Consider the following 20,001-nt stretch of genomic DNA (forward strand, 5'->3'; position numbering starts at 1 on the left):
GGTGCGGTTTCCTCTTGTCCGAAAATTCTCCCAACTTAGCCACTAGAAGTCTTCAAAACCTAAAAAAAATGTCTAAAGCACTCCCGGTAGGTTTCTTGTATATAATGCTATAGAGTACTACAGTAGATAGTGAAAACATTTTTTTATTAAATATTTTTTTTAAAAGTTCAAATTATCCCTTCTTCCTGATCCATAATAAAGAATTATAAAGAAAACCCCACATATTTGGTATCGCTGTTTTCATAAAAGTCCGATCTATCAAAATATAAAATAAATGAATCCGATCACTAAACAGCATAACGAAGAAAAAAAATAAAAACACCAGAATTTCAAATTTTCAGCAGTAAAATGAAATAAGATGCAACCAAAATATAGTTTCTAACCCAAAATTCTATCACCAAAGATATCTGTTCAGGGTGCCAAAAATAAACCTCACACAGCCCCATCGACCAAAAATTAAAAACGTTACGTGTCTCGGAAAACGGCCACATAAGCATTTTTTTTACATATTTACGATTTTTTTTTCCATTTAAATAAATTTTTTTTAAAAAATATGCATATTTGGTATATTTTTCAGTACATTATATGGAAAAATGAATGGTGTCATTCAAAAGTTCAAATAGTGCAGAAAACAATCAAGCTCCCATATGGTCATGTGGATGGAAAAATGAAAAAATGACGGCTCTTGGAAGAAAACAAGAATGGGAAAAAAAACAAAAATGGAAATTGGCTGAGATGGGAAGGGGTTAACCATAGGGGTGTAGAGGATGTAGGTCTAGAGCGTGAAGGAGCCCAACCGTACCGCTACCCCATCTAAGGGCACTAATACAGTAGAAGCGATAGTTACATGATACAGTACATGATCGTTGCCGATTTTCCATTGTGGCTGAGGGCTTTAAGTTTACCTTTGTGGCTCGAAGCCTGTTGATTTTATCAATTTTACACCAGGTGCACTGTTCATATATTGCGCCAACATTAATAAATCTCTCCTATATTCCCTTTTCGATTCTCTTTTTTTCCCCCCCTCTGAGCGTCGAGAAAGTAAAGGCACACGTTGAAATAAATTCAATAAATGGAACTGATGAGATTGTATTAAAATGGCGGAGATTTCTAATGCACTTCCATCACTGTGACACCGTCACCTGCGCTGCTCCGAGCCTTCGAGAGGGCAGCCCATCTCCGAATGAGCTCATTTCTTGGTAACGCAGGTAGACACGGCGAGAGATAAATAAACATCATCATTTGCCACTGTCTATGTCAACTTAATGCCAAAGATTTATACCTTGGGCGCAGCGGCACTCTCCCTGACACATTTTAATTTAATTAAATTTCTGTCGGATTGATGTTTTATCAATCAATAATGTTAATGTTTTTGCAATTTGGAGATTAAAACACGCACATAAGAAATGTAGACGTGTAATCAGGGCCACCGGACGATCCTGGGCATTGCTTGGTCCCAAACGAGGGTCTGATTGGTGTTCTAGCCGCGGCAGCCATGGGACAGGCGAGGAGCAGCGTAGTTCACAGATCACTTTCAATGAGGCATCTCATTTTCTTATAGCGAATTTTTAATAATCAGGACCTTTCCTTAATTGAATTGAGGGACTTTACATTTTCACGCTAATGAGCGTGGAAGGTGAGCCTGCAATATAGGACTACTCCAGGGATACAAAGACCAATAAGTGAACTATGAGGGCAAATTAAACCTTGCGGCTCTTACTTTTCCATTCTTGTCCCTCCACACTTTTTTTCAATCATTGGCTGCAGAATTTCATTTGGATACTGGGGTCCCTGTGACAGAAATGCTGCTTTGGTAGAGGTCTGATCTCTGGGAACCCCACCAACCTCGATAATGAAGGGGTTTCAGCAACGTGTCCACTTCAAATGTTTCCTGATTCACGAGAAGCCCTCCAAAATGGAGAATGAACGGGATTCAGTCCTAGTTTTGTACTGTGACCCCTTCTAATGCTTTCTGATAACTAGGACCCCCCACCTATCTGGTGAAGGAAGGAGATTCAGAACTAGTTTAGTTCTGTGTCCCCTTCTAATAGGTTCTAATCTCAAGAAGATTCAGCCCTGGTTTGGAGCTCTGCCTGCTTCAAATGCTTTCTGATCTCTAGGAACCCCACCGACCTGGAGTGGAAGGGGACCCGGATTATTCCTGTGCCCCCTTCTATTGCTTTCTGATTCTAGGTCTTCCACTAAACTGGAGAAGGAAGGAGGTCCAGATCTGTTTTAGTGCTGTGCCCACTTCTAATGCTTCTTGATTTTAGGGACCCTCACCGACCTGAAGGAGAAAGGGGATTCAGCCTAGGATTAATGCTGTGCCCCCATCAAATGCTTTCAAATCTCTAGGACCCCCACCTATCTGGAGAAGGAAGGAAATTCAGCACCAGATTAGTTCTGTGCCCCCTTCTAATTGTTTCTGAACTCTAGGACCCCACCGACATGGAGAAGGAAAGGAATTCTGCCCTGATTTATTGTTGTGTCCCCTTCTAATGCTTCCTAATATCTAAGACCCCCATCGGCTTAGAGTAGAGATGATTTCAGCCCCGGTTTAGTTCTGTGCCCCTTTCCAATGCTTCCTGAGTTGTGGGACCCTCAGCAATCTGGAGAAGGAAGAGGATTCACACTGGTTTAGTGTTGTGCACCCTTCTAATACTGCCTGATGTCTAGCACCTCCACCAACCTGGAGAAGATAGGGGATTCAGCGCCGATTTAGTTCTGTGCCATTGTCCAACCTTTCCTGCATTGTGTTACTCCTGGCCACTCCGAGATGCAGTGAATGGCAGCCATTTTGACGAGTGAAGCAGTTGCCAGTCCTGAATTGCCTTCATTCTCAGGACCGCATTTTTAATTCCCAGCGATCATAAAGTGAAGGCAAACCCTAAGTACACCCCTTTAACATCTATAGTTTCCAATAAGACTGAAGGTAAGTAAGTCTTTGTGTCAAATCTTTGACAATATCCTCAGTTGTATAAAACTGCAGGTTTGTGCAGAGGTTTACGAGTTTACGTACGGATGGAGCTGTTCTAAATAAATGGAGATGGTTATTTTCAGCCTCCCCGTGTCTGATGCACCTGCGTTCTACATTCTTCCACCTACCGGCATTTTCTTCTATTGAGCCAATTAAAAAATAAGCTTCAGGCAGCAATTTGGAGAGTGTGTAATTTGTCTTGTGAAGTGTATGGCGGTGTCATGTGCTCTGGATGTCAGAGTAAGATTCCTCGTTCTTGTCATCTGCTTACCCCGTCCCTGGCACTGTTCTCCTTATGTAGAGAAGGAAGGGGCGCCGGGTGCTATTAACAGTGCACTGTCCACAAGAAGTGACCAGAAGATAAAGCTGCCTGCGGTACATAATAATCCCGGGACTCAGATCGCGGCCTATTGGTTGTAAGACCTGTTCTTATTAAGGGTTGATGCACTATTTTTTTTTTAAAAGATATACACAATGGTGGTGGGTTCAAAGTATTTGTATGTACTGTATGGACAAAAGTATAGAGAATTACATCTAATCATTGAATTCAAAATGATCATTCTGTCCCATTGTCCTCCATGTATAACAACCTGCCCCCTCACCCTCCATGTATAACATCCTGCCCCCTCACCCTCCATGTATAACATCCGGCCCCTCGCCCCCGTGTATAACATCCAGCCCCTCGCCCCATGTATAATATCTGGCCCCTTGCGCCCATGTATAATATCTGGCCACTCGCCCCTTGTATAATATCCGGTCCCTCGCCCCCGTGTATAATATCCGGTCCCTCGCCCCCGTGTATAATATCCGGTCCCTCGCCCCCGTGTATAATATCTGGCCACTCGCCCCTTGTATAATATCCGGTCCCTCGCCCCCGTGTATAATATCCGGTCCCTCGCCCCCGTGTATAATATCCGGTCCCTCGCCCCCGTGTATAATATCTGGCCCCTCGCCCCCATGTATAACATCTGGCCCCTCGACCCCCATATATAATTTCTAGTCTATTGCCCCCATGTATAACATCTGGCCCCTCGACCCCCATATATAATTTCTGGTCTATTGCCCCCATGTATAACATCTGGCCCCTCGACCCCCATATATAATTTCTAGTCTATTGCCCCCATGTATAACATCTGGCCCCTCGACCCCCATATATAATTTCTGGTCTATTGCCCCCATGTATAACATCTGGCCCCTCGACCCCCATATATAATTCTGGTCTATTGCCCCCATGTATAACATCTGGCCCCTCGACCCCCATATATAATTTCTGGTCTATTGCCCCCATGTATAACATCTGGCCCCTCGCCCCCAGTGTATAACATCTGGACTCTTACCCCTCCCATGTATAATATCCTGTCCCTTACCCCCATTTATAACATCTGGCTCCTCGTCCCCTCTGATGCAAAATATCTGGCCCCTCGCCACCCAGTGTATAATATCCAACCACTCACCGTGCCGTCTGCCTTTGTTAACATGTGACAGACTGCCTGGTGGTAAAATGCTCACTGATAGCAGCGCGGTCCTGTAATAACTCCATAACTGCATAGTCTAAACCATCTCTGTTATTACTATGATCACAGTTACCGCACCCTCATTGGGAACTCCATATCCGAGCAGCTGCATGCAGCCTTACATCACCAAGCACAATGCTGAGTGTCGGATGGAGTGGTGTAAAGCCGCCATCACTGGACTCTGGAAGAAACGTGTTCTGTGCAGTTGAAGAATGAGAGCTGATATGATGAATTCTGTTTTTGCACATGCACTGTTTTGCATACCTAATGATTTCTATTGTTATGTGATGGATGGAGGAGTCTGAGTTTGGTGAACACCAGGAGAATGTTACCCACCTGACTTCATGGTGCCCACTATACAGATTGGTGGAGGAGGGATAATACGATGCAGTTTATTTTCAGTAGTCAACCTTGACTCCTTATCTTCAGTGAAGATAAATCTTAATATTTCAGCACTTGAGACATTTTTGAGCTTTGTGGGAACAAGTTTGGTGAAGGCTCTTTTCTATTCTCCATGACTGTGCTCAGTGCACAAGGTCCAAACAGACATGGGTGAGGGAGTCAGATCTAGAAGAACATGACAGTTCCCTAACTTCAACTAAATCCAAAACCTGTGGGAGGAACAAGAACGGAGATTGTTGGATTCTCCCCAACATCAGTGTCTGGCCTCACAAATGCCCTTCTGAACGAATGTGTAAAAATTCCTATGGACCCCTCCAAAATCTTGTATAAAACCTTCTCGGGAGGGGGGGAGCTGTTATATCTGCAAAGTGGGGACCAACTCCATAATATTGCCTTTGGACTAAGAATGGGAGATCATAAGAGCTCCGGTAGTTCTATCGTGTGGGGGTCACAATAGTTTGGTATAATATAATAGTGTATACTGGAGGCACAAGATGCCTTAGGCTGGTTTTAACATACCTGTAGACAGTCCTGATTTGGTGGACCCTGGAGGGGTTAATGATAGTTGTCACGCTCGCGCCCTGACTGGTGGGTGTGAGCTCGGGGGGTTTGTGGCCCCACTGTGCCACAAACCAGACTACCCTGGAAGGGGCGTGACTATGACAGCTGCCTGGGTTTTCACTGGAGCCTCTGATGGAGAGGTCAGGCTTGTGCAGCAGGCAGCTGCCAGGTGCTACTCCAGGGTGGTGTCTGGCTGTGGCTGCTGATCCCATTTCGGAGACAGGAACACTAGGATTGGTGCGGGCATCAGGCAGGACTGGCAGAAGAGAACGGCTGAGATTCAGACGAGTAGGCTGGCACGGCTGAGATACAGAGCTGGCAGAGACACGGCAGAGAATACAGGGCTGGCAGGCACACGGCAGAGAACACAGGGCTGGCAGGCACACGGCAGAGAACACAGGGCTGGCAGGAACACAGCAGAGAACACAGGGATGGCAGGAACATGGCAGAGAACACAGGGCTGGCAGGAACACGGCAGAGAACACAGGGCTGGCAGGAACATGGCAAAGAACACAGGGCTGGCAGGAACACGGCAGAGAACACAGGACTGGCAGGAACGGTGTATGAAGTGTTGTGAATTCTGTTGTCGGGCTCCCTCCTGTGGTCATGAATGGTACTTCGGCTGGTTCTGTCCATGGACTTCCTCTGCTGGGTGTTTCTGAAGTTTCCTTCCTCAGGTAAAGAGGTTAATTCGTTAGCTGGCTGCTCTATTTAACTCCACTTAGATCTTTGCTCCATGCCACCTGTCAATGTTCCAGTATTGGTCTAGTTCACTCCTGGATCGTTCTTGTGACCTGTCTTCCCAGCAGAAGCTAAGTTTCAGCTTGTATTTCTTTGGGTTGCTATTTTTCTGTCCAGCTTGCTATTTTTATTGTTGTCTTGCTTGCTGGAAGCTCTGGGACGCAGAGGGAGCGCCTCCGCACTGTGAGTCGGTGCGGAGGGTCTTTTTGCGCCCTCTGCGTGGTCTTTTTGTAGGTTTTTGTGCTGACCGCAAAGTAACCTTTCCTATCCTCGGTCTGTTCAGTAAGTCGGGCCTCACTTTGCTAAATCTATTTCATCTCTGTGTTTGTATTTTCATCTTTTCTCACAGTCATTATATGTGGGGGGCTGCCTTTTCCTTTGGGGAATTTATCTGAGGCAAGGTAGGCTTTATTTTTCTATCTTCAGGGCTAGCTAGTTTCTTAGGCTGTGCCGAGTTGCATAGGGAGCGTTAGGCGCAATCCACGGCTATTTCTAGTGTATTTGATAGGATTAGGGATTGCGGTCAGCAGAGTTCCCATGTCCCAGAGCTCGTCCTTTATTATCAGTAACTATCAGGTCATTCCGTGTGCTCTTAACCACCAGGTCCATTATTGTCCTGACCACCAGGTCATAACAGTACAGGTGGCCCAAAGTACTAATGCATCTCAATAGAGGGATAAGAGAAATTCTGAGACCATTTTTTTTTCTTTGCAGTGTGTTTTGTCTCTCTTTTCCCCTTTACCTCTGGGTGGTTCAGGACACAGGTGTAAACATGGACATTCAAGGTCTGTCCTCTTGGATGGATAATCTCACTACAAGGGTACAAAACATTCAAGATTTTGTGGTTCAGAATCCGATCTCAGAGCCTAGGATTCCAATTCCTGATTTGTTTTTTGGTGATAGATATAATTTCTTGAATTTCAAAAATAATTGTAAATTGTTTCTTGCCTTGAAACCTCGCTCCTCAGGTGACCCTGTTCAACAAGTAAAGATCATTATTTCTTTGTTACGTGGTGACCCTCAAGACTGGGCATTTTCCCTTGCGCCAGGAGATCCGGCATTGCGTGATGTTGATGCGTTTTTCCTGGCGCTTGGATTGCTTTATGACGAACCTAATTCAGTGGATCAGGCAGAGAAAATCTTGCTGGCTCTGTGTCAGGGTCAGGATGAAGCGGAGATATATTGTCAGAAGTTTAGAAAGTGGTCTGTGCTCACTCAGTGGAATGAATGTGCCCTGGCAGCAATCTTCAGAAAGGGTCTCTCTGAAGCCCTTAAGGATATCATGGTGGGATTTCCCATGCCTGCTGGTCTGAATGAGTCTATGTCCTTGGCCATTCAGATCGATCGACGCTTGCGTGAGCGTAAAGCTGTGCACCATTTGGCGGTATTATCTGAGCATGGGCCTGAGCCTATGCAATGTGATAGGACTTTGACCAGAGCTGAACGGCAAGAACACAGACGTCGGAATGGGCTATGTTTTTACTGTGGTGATTCCACTCATGCTATCTCCGATTGTCCTAAGCGCACTAAGCGGTTCGCTAGGTCTGCCACCATTGGTACGGTACAGTCTAAATTTCTATTGTCCGTTACTCTGATTTGCTCTTTGTCATCCTATTCTGTTATGGCATTTGTGGATTCAGGCGCTGCCCTGAATTTGATGGACTTGGAGTATGTTAGGCGCTGTGGTTTTTTCTTGGAGCCCTTGCAGTATCCTATTCCATTGAGAGGAATTGATGCTACGCCTTTGGCCAAGAATAAGCCTCAGTACTGGACCCAATTGACCATGTGCATGGCTCCTGCACATCAGGAGGATATCCGCTTTCTGGTGTTGCATAATCTGCATGATGTGGTCGTTTTGGGGTTGCCATGGCTACAGGTTCATAATCCAGTATTGGACTGGAAATCTATGTCTGTGTCCAGCTGGGGTTGCCAGGGGGTACATGGTGATGTTCCATTTTTGTCTATTTCGTCTTCCACTCCTTCTGAAGTTCCAGAGTTTTTGTCGGATTATCGGGATGTATTTGATGAGCCCAAAGCCAGTGCCCTACCTCCTCATAGGGATTGCGATTGTGCAATTAATTTGATTCCTGGTAGTAAGTTTCCTAAGGGCCGATTGTTCAATTTATCTGTGCCAGAACACGCCGCTATGTGGAGTTATATAAAGGAATCCTTGGAGAAAGGCCATATTCGCCCGTCGTCATCACCGTTAGGAGCAGGGTTCTTTTTTGTGGCCAAGAAGAATGGTTCTTTGAGACCTTGTATTGATTACCGCCTTCTTAATAAAATTACAGTCAAATTTCAGTATCCTTTGCCGTTGCTGTCTGATTTGTTTGCTCGTATTAAAGGGGCTAGTTGGTTCACCAAGATAGATCTTCGAGGGGCGTATAATCTTGTGCGTATTAAACAAGGCGATGAATGGAAAACAGCATTTAATACGCCCGAGGGCCATTTTGAGTACCTGGTTATGCCATTCGGGCTTTCCAATGCTCCATCAGTATTTCAGTCCTTTATGCATGACATCTTCCGAGAGTACCTGGATAAATTCCTGATTGTGTATTTGGATGATATTTTGGTCTTTTCGGATGATTGGGAGTCTCATGTGAAGCAGGTCAGAATGGTGTTCCAGGTCCTTCGTGCGAATTCCTTGTTTGTGAAGGGGTCAAAGTGTCTCTTTGGAGTTCAGAAGGTTTCATTTTTGGGGTTCATTTTTTCCCCTTCTACTATCGAGATGGACCCTGTTAAAGTCCAGGCCATTTACGATTGGACTCAGCCGACATCTGTGAAGAGCCTGCAAAAGTTCCTGGGCTTTGCTAATTTTTATTGGCGCTTCATCGCTAATTTTTCTACTGTTGCTAAACCGTTGACTGATTTGACCAAGAAGGGTGCTGATGTGGTCAATTGGTCTTCTGCAGCTGTAGAGGCTTTTCAGGAGTTGAAGCGTCGTTTTTCTTCTGCCCCTGTGTTGTGCCAGCCAGATGTTTCGCTCCCGTTTCAGGTTGAGGTTGATGCTTCTGAGATTGGAGCAGGGGCTGTTTTGTCGCAAAGAAGTTCTGATGGCTCGGTGATGAAGCCATGTGCTTTCTTTTCTAGAAAGTTTTCGCCTGCTGAGCGTAATTATGATGTTGGTAATCGAGAGTTGTTGGCCATGAAGTGGGCATTCGAGGAGTGGCGTCATTGGCTTAAAGTAGCCAAGCATCGCGTGATGGTCTTGACAGATCACAAGAATTTGACTTATCTTGAGTCTGCCAAACGGTTGAATCCGAGACAGGCTCGATGGTCGTTATTTTTCTCCCGTTTTGATTTTGTGGTTTCGTACCTTCCGGGCTCTAAGAATGTGAAGGCTGATGCCCTGTCAAGGAGTTTTGTGCCTGACTTTCCGGGTGTTCCTGAGCCGGCGGGTATTCTCAAAGAGGGGGTAATTTTGTCTGCCATCTCCCCTGATTTGCGGCGGGTGCTGCAAAAATTTCAGGCTGATAGACCTGACCGTTGCCCAGCGGAGAAACTGTTTGTCCCTGATAGATGGACTAGTAGAGTTATCTCTGAGATTCATTGTTCAGTGTTGGCTGGGCATCCTGGAATCTTTGGTACCAGAGATTTGGTGGCTAGATCCTTTTGGTGGCCGTCTTTGTCACGGGATGTGCGTTCTTTTGTGCAGTCCTGTGGGACTTGTGCTCGGGCTAAGCCCTGCTGTTCTCGTGCCAGTGGGTTGCTTTTGCCCTTGCCGGTCCCGAAGAGGCCCTGGACGCATATTTCTATGGATTTTATTTCGGATCTCCCCGTCTCTCAAAAGATGTCGGTCATTTGGGAGGTTTGTGATCGCTTTTCTAAGATGGTCCATTTGGTACCTTTGTCGAAATTGCCTTCCTCCTCTGATTTGGTGCCATTATTTTTCCAGCATGTGGTTCGTTTACATGGTGTCCCAGAGAACATCGTTTCTGACAGAGGTTCCCAGTTTGTTTCGAGGTTTTGGCGATCCTTTTGTGCAAGGATGGGCATTGATTTGTCTTTTTCCTCGGCTTTCCATCCTCAGACAAATGGCCAAACCGAACGAACTAATCAAACTTTGGAAACATATCTGAGATGCTTTGTTTCTGCTGATCAGGATGATTGGGTGTCCTTTTTGCCGTTGGCTGAGTTCGCCCTTAATAATCGGGCCAGCTCGGCTACTTTGGTTTCGCCGTTTTTTTGCAATTCTGGTTTCCATCCTCGTTTCTCTTCAGGGCAGGTTGAGTCTTCGGACTGTCCTGGTGTAGATACTGTGGTGGATAGGTTGCAGCAGATTTGGACTCATGTGGTGGACAATTTGACATTGTCCCAGGAGAAGGCTCAACGTTTCGCTAACCGCCGGCGCTGTGTGGGTCCCCGACTTCGTGTTGGGGATTTGGTTTGGTTGTCGTCTCGTTATGTTCCTATGAAGGTTTCCTCTCCTAAGTTTAAGCCTTGTTTCATTGGTCCGTATAAGATTTCTGAGGTTATCAATCCTGTGTCATTTCGTTTGGCCCTTCCTGCTTCTTTTGCCATCCATAATGTGTTCCATAGGTCGTTATTGCGGAGATACGTGGTGCCTGTGGTTCCATCCGTTGATCCTCCTGCCCCGGTGTTGGTTGAGGGGGAGTTGGAGTATGTGGTGGAGAAGATTTTGGATTCTCGTGTTTCGAGACGGAAACTCCAGTACCTGGTCAAGTGGAAGGGTTATGGTCAGGAAGATAATTCCTGGGTTTTTGCCTCTGATGTTCATGCTGCCGATCTGGTTCGTGCCTTTCATTTGACTCATCCTGGTCGGCCTGGGGGCTCTGGTGAGGGTTCGGTGACCCCTCCTCAAGGGGGGGGTACTGTTGTGAATTCTGTTGTCGGGCTCCCTCCTGTGGTCATGAATGGTACTTTGGCTGGTTCTGTCCATGGACTTCCTCTGGTGGATGTTTCTGAAGTTTCCTTCCTCAGGTGACGAGGTTAATTCGTTAGCTGGCTGCTCTATTTAACTCCACTTAGATCTTTGCTCCATGCCACCTGTCAATGTTCCAGTATTGGTCTAGTTCACTCCTGGATCGTTCTTGTGACCTGTCTTCCCAGCAGAAGCTAAGTTCCAGCTTGTATTTCTTTGGTTTGCTATTTTTCTGTCCAGCTTGCTATTTTTATTGTTGTCTTGCTTGCTGGAAGCTCTGGGACGCAGAGGGAGCGCCTCCGCACCGTGAGTCGGTGCGGAGGGTCTTTTTGCGCCCTCTGCGTGGTCTTTTTGAAGGTTTTTGTGCTGACCGCAAAGTAACCTTTCCTATCCTCGGTCTGTTCAGTAAGTCGGGCCTCACTTTGCTAAATCTATTTCATCTCTGTGTTTGTATTTTCATCTTTACTCACAGTCATTATATGTGGGGGGCTGCCTTTTCCTTTGGGGAATTTCTCTGAGGCAAGGTAGGCTTTATTTTTCTATCTTCAGGGCTAGCTAGTTCCTTAGGCTGTGCCGAGTTGCATAGGGAGCGTTAGGCGCAATCCACGGCTATTTCTAGTGTGTTTGATAGGATTAGGGATTGCGGTCAGCAGAGTTCCCACGTCCCAGAGCTCGTCCTTCATTATCAGTAACTATCAGGTCATTCCGTGTGCTCTTAACCACCAGGTCCATTATTGTCCTGACCACCAGGTCATAACAATGAAGGTGTGGTTTATGAAGGAATAGGTAGGGACCTGTTCACACAGGAGGTGCAGGTATGGATATGTAGTATGAATGAACAGGTAGGAACCTGTTCACACAGGAGGTGCAGGAAAGGAAACAAGCCAGAAGGAAAGGAGAATGAAGGAACAGGTTGGGATCTGTTCACACAGGAAGAGAACCGCAAGGCTGCGGACAGGAGCGGTATAGCAGTAAGAGATAGCGCAGCAATAAAAGCTAAGCAGAGCAGAACCACAAGGAATAAGGAGAGGAGCTGCAGCAAGAGATTTCTGCAGAAGCTTAAGCAGAGTAGAACCACAAGTAATGTGGAGAGGTGCTGCAGCAAGAGATTACTGCAGCCGCAGGAGCTAAGCAGAGCAGAGCCACAAGAAATGTGGAGAGGAGCTGCAGCAAGAGATTACTGCAGCCACAGGAGCTAAGCAGAGCAGAGCCACAAGAAATGTGGAGAGGAGCTGCAGCAAGAGATTACTGCAGCCGCAGGAGCTAAGCAGAGCAGAGCCACAAGAAATGTGGAGAGGAGCTGCAGCAAGAGATTACTGCAGCCGCAGAAGCTAAGTAGAGCAGAGCCACAAGGAATGTGGAGAGGAGCTGCAGCAAGAGATTACTGCAGAAGCAGAGCAGAATGGAGCAGAACCGCAGGAGTGCGGAGCGGAGGTAAAGCCGCAAAGCTACAGAGCAGGCAGAGCCGCAAGAGTGCGGAGCAAAAGCAGACTAAGAACACAAGGAAAGACACAGCAGGGAAGGAAGCCACAGACAAGGAGACCGAGATAAGACTAAGTACAGACAAGGCAATGGAACAATACACAAGGACAAAGACACAGGGACCAGGAAATTTTTCTGCCTTCTGGAGGGCGGACAACAAGATCAAGGCAAGGAGAAAATCCTCCAGAGAGAGAGAGTAACACAGAGCAAGGCCTGGCAAACTCAACAGCTAAACACAAACTGAGCTAACACATTGCACAGGCCCAGTCCACAGGGTGAAGCTCCACTATATACTGGAGGCCTCTTGGTAATTGGTCAGGAACAGATTAGACAGATGCACCTGATTCCTATAAGAACCAGAGAGTTAAGGCGCCGGCCCCCTATACACACAGCCATGAAGCGTGCAGAGAGCAGAGGCACAGAACATGGAGCTGGCATGAAACAGAAACCACATCATGGCCTGGAGCAGTGGGTAAGATAGTGTGAGAGATGCGAGGCCATGACGTGATGCCAGCAGAGTTGTTACAATAGTGTCCAAGACTATAGAGCCCGTCCCTCTCATTGGCTTGCTCCATGCAATATTGTTAAGGGGTATTATTATTGGCCTTCCAGCTATTGGGGTCCTCACGCCACCTGGCAAATCAATTGTGTCCTACCTTTTTAGTATATCCCCTCCAGGGAGGAATCCATCCACTTTCCCCATCAATTTGTATCCTGATGGCAGGTCTTACTTCCTCCTTCATTACTATTTTAATATGTTTTGTTAATATATGTTAATTTATTAAAAGTTCTCCTAATAAATACAATTTCATACAAGTAACATTGGTGTTCAAAATGGAAAAAAAATTGGTGAGAGAGCAGTCCTGCACTTCGGGAGTAGAGTAACTCTCTGAATCTCTACATGTTAGAGGACCCCCGACCAGAGAATGGACCAGAAAATATACCTTTGAAGTCTCCTCTGATGGTTTCAGTGATCAGGTACCATAGGACTTATATGGTATAAGCGAAGCGGAGGAAAAAAATTATTATAAATTGTGAGAAAAACTTTTTAAGTATATAGAGCGGGGATGGGCACTACTTTAATGTAGGCCAAGTGAATATCTCATGTGAAGTCCACTGTAGCCTAGGTTCAAACTGAGCCTATGACTTAAACTTCTAAACAGACCCTTAGGGCTCCAAAGGGTACTTATTCTTTGGAGAAGGTGGCCATTTTCCAGTTACCTTTGGAGGGTCAGGCTGAGCAATTCTCCTAAGTTTGGAGAGGTCTTGGGACAGTGCCTATGACTTTACAATAAGAACTATGGTCACTGGGGGTCAATTACTTTATTTTACTATTATTTGTATAGCATATAAAGACTCCGACTATGAGGGAGAAAAACTTTTTAAGTATATAGAGCGGGGATGGGCACTACTTTAATGTAGGCCAAGTGAATATCTCATGTGAAGTCCACTGTAGCCTAGGTTCAAACTGAGCCTATGACTTAAACTTCTAAACAGACCCTTAGGGCTCCAAAGGGTACTTATTCTTTGGAGAAGGTGGCCATTTTCCAGTTACCTTTGGAGGGTCAGGCTGAGCAATTCTCCTAAGTTTGGAGAGGTCTTGGGACAGTGCCTATGACTTTACAATAAGAACTATGGTCACTGGGGGTCAATTACTTTATTTTACTATTATTTGTATAGCATATAAAGACTCCGACTATGAGGGATTACTTTTTAATTTTTCTTTATTTGAGTTGTTTTCTTAGATTTAATTGCATTATTCCCCTTTCAAGGTATAAAAAAATGCCTGAAATTCGGTTTAAGACACAATGAATCGGGGAAGGAAAAATTGGCTGTTCAGTGTTAGAGTAATTTGCTTGATACGTTGATACGTCGACCTTTGATGTCTCGCTTGCATCAATAAGCGACTTTCCAAGGTTAGTTTAGACATGGCCACTATTGAGTCAAGGTGACCCTTTCTCCTCCCTCTCGATCTCTTGTTTTTATTATCAGCAGCCTGATAAACCTCCTCCTACAGACCTCAAGGCGAGGAAAATTCATAATAGTAAGAGTAATCTTGTCTTTTTTTCTGTTTTAAAATCCCCAACCATTGCAAGTCTACTGAGATCAACACCGAAAAACATGCCCATCAGTGAAAAGTACCTTTGGTGCATATAGGGTGTAAAATAGCATAGAGTGACGCTAGACCCACAAAAAAAACACAGGGACAAATGCAAATTCCATCAAGATGTGCTGACCACCCAGACCACGTTGACTAAGCTGATGTTAGAGGCTTTTGATGAGATTTTTGCAGCAGATCTGTTCCAAAATCCAACTAAAAAAAAAACACTTTTTTTTGGAGTAGGAACTGAATGGAAACTCTTCAAATCTTAAAGTTCCTCAAAAAGTTAATGTTTCTGTCCAGTTTCTGGTCTGAAAACACTTTGAAATGACTGCATGTGCACATAGCCTTAAAAAAATTGAAAGTTGTTCCTATTTTTATAAGAAGTCCACAATGTAGGTTTTTTTTAAGCTTTTTTTTAATTCTTGAAGAGGTTTTGAAAAATGCTTATTGGAAAAAAAGAAAGTGCATGTCACTTTTTCGAAGTGGATCCTGTTGGAATCCACTTCAATACAGGCACAGATACATCAAATGCTTCAGGAAACCAAAATCTTCCAAAACTCTTCAAAACTGCTTCAGGAAAAGAGAAACTCCTCCAAAAACTTCTAAAAAAAAAGTAGCTTTTCCTGATGCTGTTTCCACTTGAAAAACTGGTCGTTTTTTAACCCCTCAGAACCTTTTAAGGTATCCTAATATTGAAGCTCTCTGTGGTCATTAAGCAGGGCACGTGTAACATCACATAGATGTCGCCCTAATGAATGAATGATCATGTAACAAATACCATGGGGCTTGCAGAAGAAAAAAGGATCCATGAAAAGGTCTAGGTTAAAAATTACCTTGTATTTCAGCTCTTCAATGATATCATCCTCAATGTGGTCCAAATTTTTTCCTGCAGCCCAGACAAATTATTGGATGGAGTAGGGAGAGGTGACCACATTGGCCATTTGCATTCCACCAAGTCTGGAAGATGTTCTTTAGGGAGAAGCTCTCTGATGTGGTTTATACTTGGGCTGCAAGACTTATATCCTTTCGATCCAGTCTATGATCTTCATAAGTTCTCAACAAGATACGCCGTGTGGTGGGACATCAGATTTTTCTTTTATGGTTTCCATTTGACTGGATGTTCAGATTGCTTTCTATCCGTGCAATACGTCCTAAATCTTTTACGCCAATCTCTTGGAAACCAATTTACCTATCCAGGGGTGGACACGGACAGAAGAGAACCACTGTGTAAGAACAGCATAAGGGCCTTTTTCAGTCCAATAGTTCACCATTGCACAATTCCACCTGCTTTGGAGGTAGATGTTGGACCTTTTAACTCTAGGGCGCCATGTGATTTTCTCTTGGTGCCATATTTTCCCAGAGTCTATTATTGTCTGCAGCGCTGACATCATGTCAACAGTGCTGTAGCCTATGACTGAGCTCGGTGCCTGTCCCTTTACGACACAAGCTGCTCAGACCTCACCGATTGCATGCAGCGTTGTTAATGTGACGTCAGCACTGGAAGCAGCAGCGAAGACTCAGCGCTGGACCTGGAGAGGGTGAGGAAGGAAGAGTTTGTGTTTTCTTCAAAACAAACTGCAGCTGAGGGACAGGGGTTTTCAGAAACAGAAAAATGCTTTTGTCATAAGGCATTGATGATAGATCTGTATCACAGCTTCCCCCCTTACTTCATGTCATTTATAATATTATTGTTGTATTAGACTGTAAATGGGAATGTGGGCCTCCTCAATCACCTGGGTACCAAGTGTACCCTTTATTGCTGTACCCATGATCATATGACACATAAAACTATTCTACGCACACAAGAGGGATGAAGGTGAGGATCAGAGTGCACCCGCAACACAAGATGCCTAGAGTTAGGTTACGTTCACACATCCGCGTGACATATCTTAGTGCCGTCCAGTTTTTTTTTTTTTAGATAGCAATTGTACCCATAAGGTTTCCTAGCGTCATATACACATTAGCTTTAATAACGGATTTGTGTGTCCAGTCCGTGAGCCTCAGAGTTTGTCCTAGCCTCATCCGTTGTGGGGATCTGCATAAAACGGATCGAACACGGAAGACAGACTTTACACCTCAGCGTTCCATTTGCGTTTCATCCGTTTTTAACTCATTCATTGTTAAGAGTCAATGGAGATAAAATGCCAGTTGCGTAACTAGAGTCCAATGGGCCATAGTGCAAAATTTAAACCGGGGCTTTCCCCTTGTATGTTGGTCAGATATATGGGCCCTTGTAGCATTCTAAATTATGTAAGTACATCCTGGCCCCATCCTGGGATATATGATCCCTATCCTGGTATAAATGACCTACAACTGGTATTAATGTCCCCATTCTGGGCCCCATCCTGAGGTATATATGTTCCCAATCCTAGTATATATGTTCCCCATCCTGGTGTATACGTTCCCCATCCTGGTGTATATGTTCCCCACCCTGGTATATATGTTCCTCATCATGGAATACATGTTCACCATCCTGGTATATCTGTCCTTTATCCCGGACCCCATCCTGAAATATATGTTCCATATTCTGGTATACATGTACCTTATCCTGGGCCTTATCCTGGTATACATGTTCCCTATCCTGGGCCCCGTCCTGGTATATATGTTCCTTATCCTGGTATATATGTCTCTTATCCTGGGCCCCATGCTGGTATATATGTCCCCATTCTGGTATATATGTCCCCCATCCTGTTATAAATGTTGCTCATCCTGGTATATATGTTGCCTCTCCTGGTATGTATGTTCCGCATCCTGGTATATATATCCCTTCCTGGTATACATGTTGCCCATCCATGTATATATATTCCTCATCATGGGCCCATCCTGGTATATATGTCCTCCGTTCTGACGCTGTTTTTAATGCATAGAAAAAAAATATTCTTCTCACCTTCCCTCCTCCCCCTGCCACGTGATGTCCTCTTCTGAAGTCGGCAGCTGACTTCAGCGTGTAAGAGACAGGAGTGCATGACAACACTGCCAGCACCTCCAGTCACAAGCACACTGACATCAGCTGCTGGCCTGTGATTGGCAGGAAACGTGTGTCTCAGCACACGGACTGGCGGGTCTGGGTGCTGCAATACACTTCAGCTGAATGTGCACCCTCGGTCGCACATCCAGTTGAAATTTGCACTGGCGTCGGCGAGCACCACATCCACACAGGCCCAGTTGTGGTTTCGACCTCTGTGACCACAATCATTATGCCCCTGGTACCTGCTTCATGGAGACAAAAAGAGAAGAGACTAATAGGGAAGCAACTAAGATAACATCAAACAAAAAAATCAATCCATTTTGATTGGTATGAATGTAGCTGTATGCCTAATTCCAGCAAATGCAGCAACAATTTTTATTTTTTATTTTAACATTTTTATTTTTGTAATCATTGACATCATCCCTTACGGTGCCCTGGGTTACTGCCAATGTTTCCGACCTCTCATTTCCACCCTAATTTTGCTTTTGATCAGTTATCTTTGCTGATTTTTCTGCATACAGGATTGATTTGGTTGAATTACATTTGATGCCCACAGGCAAATTTTTCAAAATTTTTCCAAATCTATTCCATTTTAGGTCAAAATCCTTTTCTACCTATTATCCGTGTTTACCCAGACTCTCCTTCATCTGGTAAACAGATCCTACTCAGAAGACGCTCTTTGTTCTGTCTCCTCCACAGATTTACCGACCACAGACGCTTGGATGTTTTAAGTATTTTTACGGGTCTGGAAGAGAAGTTTTCAGCAGTACTAACATGAGGCTTTTTTTTAAACATATTTCCTCTTTTATTAATAAAAGCCAGCAAAAATAGGGTGAAAGACAAGCCGCTCGCTTGCAAACCTATGGTTCAAAGCTGATTTTCAACGTAGCCTTGTTTGGCCTATTAATAACTAGATTGAAAATGTAATAAAAGAGAGAGGAATGTGAGGTTCTGCGGCCACAAACGGAGCACAAGAAGGAGAATATTTCTGTGATCTCAGGATTTGTCTGGAGGATTAATAATCACCCATCACAGAACAAGATGTGAATCCAGACTTTAAGTGTTATCATATAAAGGTAGCAGACATTTAAGGGGGTTGTCCACATTATTCCATGTCTACAACTCATACCCAGGCCCAAGCGTCTATATGGTGACAGACTACAAATCTTATGAAGTGTAATAATCCTTTACCCATACTCTCATTTATCTGTTTCTTCCCTCTGGCTAGCATACTTAATATACATTAGATATAAGGTACTCCTGTATATACTTCTGTATATATCAGTCATTATACAGGAGGAGAAGATGAGCTGTGAATTTTAATGCATGAGAATGCAAATCACCTTTTTCTACCACACTTTTTCCTTTCACTCAACTTTCCATTAATATGCTTGGATACAGCACTCTGTGAACAGCCAGCTTCTTTATCAATGACCTGTTGTGGCTTACCCTCCTTGTGGAGCGTGTCAATGACGCCTTCTGGACATCTGTCAAGTCAGCAGTCTTCCCCATGATTGTGGAGCCTACCGAAACAGACTAAGGGACCTTTTTAAACACTTAGGATTCCTTTGCGGGTGTTTTTGTTAATTATTCTAATTTCCTGAGATAATGACTTTTGGGTTTTCATTGGATGTAAGCCATAATCATCAACATTAACAGAAATAAACACTTGAGATAGATCACTCTGTTTGTAATGACACTGTATAATATATGAGTTTCACTTTTTGTATTGAAGACCTGAAATAAAATTTACTTTTTCATGATATTCTAATTTTGTGAGAAGCACCTGTACCTGTGAGCTGTAACCTCCGGTACAAAAACTAGGGAATGAGGCCATGCATCAAGAGGATGGAGACAGACAGCATGAGGAGGGTGTGTAAAAATGACTCTTGGATCCAGGACTTCCGGCCTAACGGTGGACTATCATAGACCTTTGTCACGTTTCAGATTGCCTAGAGAATGATGGCAGTTACAGGTCCAATATAATCAGTGACGCACTTAAGGTTAGGACAATAAAGGTACCGTTACACTAAACGATTTACCAACGATCACAACCAGCGATACGACCTGGCGGTGATCGTTGGTAAGTCGTTGTGTGGTCGTTGGGGAGCTGTCACACAGACAGCTCTCTCCAGTGACCAATGATCAGGGGAAAAACTTCGGCATCATTGAAACTATCTTCAACGATGCCGAAGTCCCTGGGTAACCAGGGTAAACATCGGGTTACTAAGCGCAGGGCCGCGCTTAGTAACCCGATATTTACCCTGGTTACCATTGTAAAAGTTAAAAAAACAGTACATACTCACATTTCGATGTCTGTCACGTCCCCCGATGTCTGCTTCCCTGCACTGTGTAAGCACTGGACGTAAA

The sequence above is a fragment of the Ranitomeya imitator genome, chromosome 9, assembly GCF_032444005.1.
Source record: "Ranitomeya imitator isolate aRanImi1 chromosome 9, aRanImi1.pri, whole genome shotgun sequence".
NCBI classification, from domain to species: Eukaryota; Metazoa; Chordata; class Amphibia; order Anura; family Dendrobatidae; genus Ranitomeya; species Ranitomeya imitator.